Source organism: Aythya fuligula, chromosome 3 (assembly GCF_009819795.1).
Source record: "Aythya fuligula isolate bAytFul2 chromosome 3, bAytFul2.pri, whole genome shotgun sequence".
Lineage (NCBI taxonomy): Eukaryota > Metazoa > Chordata > Aves > Anseriformes > Anatidae > Aythya > Aythya fuligula.
In genome coordinates this window covers 64,691,517-64,698,920 of record NC_045561.1, presented here as the reverse complement: position 1 = coordinate 64,698,920, position 7,404 = coordinate 64,691,517, and positions in this window count along the sequence as shown.

The window sequence follows — 7,404 nt, the reverse complement described above, 5'->3', positions numbered from 1 at the left end:
TTGAAGGGGTATTATTGTTGTTATTATTTGTTATATTGGTGAATTTCAATGAAAGTCCCATGTAAGCTCTAGGAGGGCAATTTATGTTGGTATAGCTACAATTACAGTCATAGATTTGATGTTTTTCAAATGACTGATCAAAAATAGCATTTTCTGCTTATTTCTGAGGGGAGTTGGAAGAAGGAAAGAAAGCGATGGAAATATCGTATCCTGAGGTTTAGGCTAACAAAAGATTTAGAAAAGGGGAGTTCACTTGAAAATTGTTGGAGGGGGAAAGGGTAGCTGTGGTGTGGTTACCTGAGGTTGTTAGATGCTATCCAAGCCTAATGACATGCCTGAAAAGCTATAAGAAATTGTGACTGTGCTTTCAGTTCACAGTACGTTGGTATAATGCTGTTTCTGCATGAAGATCATTTAAGGCTAGGTATGCTCTATATGGCTGAAATCATGCTATAAGGTGTTCATTGGGATAGAATTAGGGATAGCAGGGGAAGCCTATGTAGCCTACATAGGAACAACTGTGGGGGACAAAAATCCTAATTGCTTGTTTTCCAGTTTAAGTGTTAGGTTGAAATCATAATCTCATAATAATGAATAACAGTTGGCCAGCAAAGTTTGCTAGGGATGGAGTAAAGTTCCCCTTTTACCCTCGAGACTTCTTTACATTAATTTTTCTTTGCCCCTTTCCTTCTGTAGTGGCTGCTACTTCAAGGGTTTGCTCTACTGTTCTCATGCATTAGGCATCAGGTTCTCCCCCTGAAATGCCAAACCACCCTTTTACTAGTACCAGGCTGTCTTGATACCTGCCTGGAAAGTAGAAAGACAAACGTCTTCCTTGACCGCAGCAATCCAGGCTCAGATTTTTTTTTTTCAATCAGCTAAATAAATATTTAATGAGAGGCAAGTAAAAATAAGAATTAGGTTTGGGCTTTGAAGTGAGATCCCCAGTTTTTCTGAGGCTAGGGAAGAATGCTTGCAGAACTTGTGTGTTCTTGCAGCAGGTTTTTGGGGCTGTCTGTGATGGGATACAGGAGGAATAAGGCACAACGAACTTGTCAACCAGGGCTAGGGGTTGGGCTCCTCTTGGTTCCAGCTGTCTTTCAGTACTCCAAAGCATGGGGCCTCTTCATTGTTCTTGTTCCTGAAGAGCAAATAGGAGCAATTTTATCTATTGCTGCATGAATTCTGAACTGAGTGTATGAAGGAAATGCTCTGTACTGCATGGATGTCCAGGGACTGCGTGCTTCTGGAGGCCAGCTAAGCGTTTCTAGCACAGATTTTATTCAAGTCTTCAGTGAAGAACTACTTAAACTGTAATTTCTGTTCCTCTCATTGACAATTATTGGTAAAAGTGTTGGCAATTTTTACATTTTATGAGAATAAAAGAAATGATTCTGAATTTTAGTAATTTCATTTTTTAACAAAAAAAGGCTTGTTAATGCACTGCTAGTGGAAGTTCTGGATTGCGAAGGCACCCTAGCAAGGCTGATAATTATTGATGTCCATGTCAATAATTTCTATTCCTTGTCAACCTCACTGATGATACGGATTTTTCTGATCAAAATGATAGGCGGTAAAGGAGTTCTGCTGTAAAACAGAGTGTTTTAGTGTCTTTGCAGTATAGCTTTTATTTCTCAATTACATTTACATTGATGGCAAAAGTTTATGACCTGGGTTGTATGGATTTTCTGTTTCAGAGCTGTCATTCTTGTTTATCTCTGAAAGCAGCAAAATTGTGCTTACAATTAATGTAATATGGTAAGAGTACACACTGTCGAAGATGGCAGAACAGGTATTTTTTGCTGTCTTCCAGAGGTATGATATAAGGGGCTTGAACAAATGTAAAATATTGTAATTCAAAAAGGAATGAGAATTGAGTAATACAGGAAAGTGAGATGGCTTTTTTGAAGGGGAAAGGGAAAAGATTGTTGGGGGGATTTCATAATCTCTGTTAAGTACTTGCTGTGAAGTATAAATTGCAAACATCAAAAAAAGTTAATCTGTCTGAATAACTTGTTTGTTCATTACTACTCTAACAAGGTTTCTGCTCAGAGCTGGGCCTGCTGATACCTGGAGAAAAGAAATGCTGATTGTGTAGCCCAAATTCAAAAGCGACTGAGGTGGTGATACAATATTCACATTTAACCAGGTTTTAGAGATGATGAGAGCATGTAGTGAACAAAGGGTGTTCAAACAAACAAACAAAATGGTGTCAGAGAATAATCCCCAGGATAACTGTGTTTACACATTCATTTGGCCTATTGTGTCTAATACACTGTCTTTAGAGCAGTGCCTTGATCATTACAGCTGAAGTTCTAGGACCAAGATAAATACCACTAGAACTGCTCAGTCTTACTGTCTGTGATCCCACCAAGATAAGCCTGACCTTGCAAACATCTGTAATGTTAAAACACATACGTTTGCAGAATTAGGGCTACTGAGGCATTTTGGTGGGCTTGATCAAGTCAGGATTTTAAAAAAATAAAGTTGATCGTTCTTGATTCTACTGGAAATTACAATAGTGTTCTCCAGAAATTATACATGCTACTGAACTGCATTCCCTTATGTTACATTTTCAGAAATCTTTCATATGGATGATGGAAATGAATGTATTTTCATTTATGTTTCAGTTTAATTCATTCTGTGAAAGCATGCTGCTTACACAAGGCTCATTTGTAGAAATCTATAGCTAAAATGATTCTTTTGTACTCAAAGTTGTGTATTTTTGACATTTGGTACTCATGTAAGAAAATTTATGTATATAGATAAGAAAATTGTTTTGCCTCTTACTGTTTTCTGTTACTTTCTTAATTTGTATGCCAGATGCTTTTATATTTTCTTTTGAATTTGGGCACATGCATAAACAATTGCAAGACTTCAGTAGTCTTTATGTAACCATTTGAAACTTTCAGTTCTCAAATCATTCAACAGTGCCCTCCTAGAGAGAGATCTTGATTTATTTTTAAGTGAAAAATAAAAATTCGGAGCACAAGTTTGTGGTTGCACTGGTGACAAGTTTCTTAAGTCCAGTTTTCTAGGAGCCACCGCTTCACCTTTATGAACTTTTAATTTTTTTTTTTTTTTTTTTTTGAGAAATAGTCATTTTCTGAAGAAAACTTGAATTACTCTTTTAAAACAACCTGTTTAGTAAAATGGTATTGTCTTTTCTGTGTCTGTGAGCATACCTGAGAAACAAACAACAAAAAATACAAACATTCTCAAAAAAATGTGGCAAAAGACTATTCAATTGCTATGTATTTGTATATTCAAAACCTAAGCAAAAGTTTTCTGTTTTGATGTCCAGCTTCCTAGTTTCAAGTATTGTATTTAGTTTGTAAATTAGAGTATTAGATTGCTTTTCAAAATTGCAGTTTAAAACCAAATATTGTTTAAAAAAATAGAAAGCTCTCTTAAGAGCTTGCGTGTCAACATAGCTAAAATAAAAGTGGTAATATACGGCAAAGGAGGAAAAAAAAATCCAAAAATACTACCTGTACCATGTGCTATCTCTTAGCTGGGACTAAGTACTTTAAATAATCTTATTTTACAATAAATGAAGCAGGCAGTGGTACTGCATGGCATGATTCATTTCAATATAAGACAGTGACCTTTATGATTCAAATGCTGCTTGTTTGTATGTGATGAATTACTTCATGTATTAGTAGAATGAAAAATGTTCAGCAGCTTGGCTGTTTTGGGGATTTTTTTCAGTCTGCTAATGATTCAGCAGAAATTCCACTAGAGTAATGCAGAGAACAGTGTAAAGAGTCAAGGCGTATCCCTAGAGAACCCCTGCAAGGGGATGGGTATTCCAGGTGCCAGGGGATGGCCTTGCTCAGCTGGCCACACAGCTAATTGTAATGCTCCATCCCTGACTTCTTCAACAACCAATTCTTCATATCATCTTCTCTACTTTTGCCTTCTGCCTCCCCTGCTCTGCTGTGTTGTGGCAGGTGTGGTGGTGGCAGGAGGTGCTGGTGTTTGGATAAGTGGAGGAAGCATAGGTGCCTGGAGCAGCTGTTGGACCACCTTGAGTATGGTTTGGAGCATATGTGACAGGCCGAGAGAGAGTTTTACCAACTTTACCAAGATTAGGGCTGTCAGGGAAGAGCTATTACAGGTCCACATATATTTGCTTCTAGTGTTAGTGCAGGATTCTGCTCTTATCCCCAGTAGTTCCAGGTTTTATTCAGTTTTTGTCCTGTTCCAACTGAGCTGCAACAGTCATCAGCTCATTGCTGAATTTGTCCCTCTGTTTTTGTGAGTACCTTGGGCACAGAATTTGCCAGTGAGTATTAAACAGAACTGGAGTTCCTACTGCTTGCTGTCGATCAAAATGGCATTAATGAAGACAATCAGGTCTGCTCTGTTATGAGGAGAAAAAAAAAAAAGACTTAAGTCAGTTACTGCACTGTATGATGGGGGAAATTGTCAGCTGTAGTAGGTGATGCTACTTAATTCTCAGCTGCACCTTACGAAACTGATCTGTGTTTGTAAAATGGAAGTTATGGATACTTTGGGCATAGTATGTCTATTTTACTTTATTGTGCAACAGTGAGTGCAGCTTGAGGTAAAATCACTAAGTGCTGCAAGCAAGTGCAGATAGTATTCATAAATATCAAAGTAGAACTTGTTCCTGTTCTATTCTGTCTCGGTAACTAACTTTGCTTGTGTGTGGGAGCAGAACATAGCAATATTGAGGCATGCTCCTTGTTTAATTGGTGCTGTGCCTTAAATAGATGACTGCAATTCGAACCTCTGTGGTTGACCTGGAATAAAGGTAAGCCTTTTCACCACTGTGAGTAGGAATTCTACTAACGCTGTCCCTTCTGTTGAAAGAGGAGTTCTCATCAAATAAATGGCAATAATTCCTCCAGGAGTGAATTAATCTGTTCTCCAAAGGGGCTGTAATCACTGCTGTGATAAACATCAGTGTTGTCTTTCGATTTAAGGGACCTAGGCTCTGTGTCAAAGATGGGAGATTTTAGTGGCTGTCAGTAGTTCATAAACAGCTGGTATGGCAAGAGAGAGACCCTGTAGCTTGGAGCAAAGTCTTGGTGCTGAAGTACAGCTTAAGTCCTGCTGTTCTTTGAGGTGCCAGTGCTGTCTCTCTGAAAAAGTCATGCCTTTCAAAGGCAGAGAGAGTGGCCTGTCTTCCATCATCTCCTGTTCGTTGACTCTTTGATGGTGAGAACAGTCTTAGAATTTGGTTCCCTGGATTTGCATGTCCTTCCCTTCCTTACAGGAGGAGATTGAACCTGTCATGTATTGGCCTGTAAACTGCAATATGTCCTAGAGCAGGGAGATGCTGTCAGTCCCTCTTGTGGATGCTATCACAGTGAGTGATTTCATATTTCTTGGGCCAGAGGGAAAGAGCTGGCGTATTCACAAGGAAATGGAAGGATGTGCTCCAGTCACCTTTCATATAAGGTGGAGTAGAGTTTTGCAGTTAGGTTTTCAACTGCTGGAAGCCCCATTGCTGATGCATGCAGTAAGTATGAATGCCCCTTCTACTCTTACCATATATAAGGTAAGAATCCACTGGTTACAGCATTCACGAGAGACAGAAGCTGTGGTTTAAAATCCTCTTGGGTCCTAAGTTGAACTGATACGGTATTTCCCTCATAAATATATTCACCACTGAATAACTAGCTTAAGGAGGTAGTGGTCTGCCAGGAAATTTGTCTTGGTTATGTTTTTTTTGTTTGTTTGTTTTTTTCTCTCCAGTCTTAGCTGTTGAATGAGCCCTGACAATGCCCGTGGATAGAATTTCTCCTGATGTGGGTAATGTAAAGCCTGTTCTATAAATCCTAGTTTGAGATGGGCACTGCACTGTTCACCACTGTCAGTGCTGCAGCACTTATGGACGTGTGTAGGAGCAGATACATATGATGGGATGAATGTATTATTTTAGCTATCTCTGACAAAACCTTTGAAGGCAGATGACTTTGTTTTCAGTGCAAGTACTGCTAGTCTCTGACCCTCTGAATGAGAGTCTACAAATGGCCTGTAAGTTGAACCTCTGGATCTTAACCCCTCCTCCTTAACACATGACTTTATTTTTTATGTTTTATTTTTTATTTTTTAACTGAAGCAGGTCTCTAAGGGAAAAGAAAAATTCAAAAAGCATTTCATGTTTGAGATTTTTTTGGGAGGTGTTTGTGTTACAGCAATTAATTCACATGACTTGTACAGGAGGCCAGACTATATGACCACAGTAATTCTTTCTGACTTTTTTTTTCTGTATGAGAGGCTGATTTCACTTACATAAATCTTCACTTTACTAGTGCCATTGTCAAGGTGAGCCTGGGAATTGCTAGAAAGAATCTTAACTATAATTTAAGGGGTACAAATAAATGGCCCTTTCAAGAGCATTGCTAACCTTTGTAATTCGTCTTAGGTCAACGTTGGTGGTACTTGATTCTAGAAGGCTGGCTTTTCTAATCAACTTTCTCAGAGGAATTCATTATCTTAAAACCTGTGACTAACGAAAGATGTTTTGTTCTTTTGAAGTTCAAGCTAATTTCCATGAAGGTTACTATTACTAAGCAACAGATTCTGTTGAGCGTCTCTTGAGGGGCTGAAGCTACAGCATGTACAAAAGTAAAGCAAAACGCAGTGAAAATATGATGAAACAGTATCCCCGGTAGAGTGGCCACAAGTAGTGCCATGCACAGGGCATTTCCAGGAGTTTCCGTGAAAGCTGCTGTTTGACCCACGGGAGCTGAAGATCAGTATAGACTGATCATAGCATTTCACCGTCTGCTGCAAACACAAAGCAAGATTCAGCCTCTCATCAGACAAATACACCACAGCATGACCATTCAAAAGCAAAAAAAAAAAAAAAAAAAAAAAAAGTCCACGATATAATTCAGCATGCTCGACTCTTCTGAGAAAAGGAATCAGATACAGTATGTTAGTCATATTCAAAGAAGAGCACTTATTCTACTTGTGTGAGGACAGAGCGAAATGAAATACAGGAATGCCTTCTTAGGTCACAAAAGATGCTATCTTTCAGTATTATTTCTGTGCAGCTTTGTGTCTGAGTAGAAATATATATTTGCAGCTTCCTTAAGTTAAAAATAAAAAGGGGGGTGGAGGATATTCAGCTTTTTGAGGGAAAAGATTTCACTCTTCCCTAGCTTAGCTAACAGTTTTGTTAAATACAAGGTACAAATGATAGGAGAGCCCAGAAGCAGATGTGTCCTCACTTCAGTTAAAAAAATGCCTTGGTGTCTAAACCCCTCCGAACTTTCCCATCCAGGGTTGTACAGGAGCTTCCCAGCTCTGTTTAAAGCTCTTGTGCATCTGCTTACATCTATCAAGAGACTGACTGGCTTTTAAAAATTAATGTGATTTTTAGAAATGGATTCTGTTCTTAAACTGCATCCTCATTTTATGTTG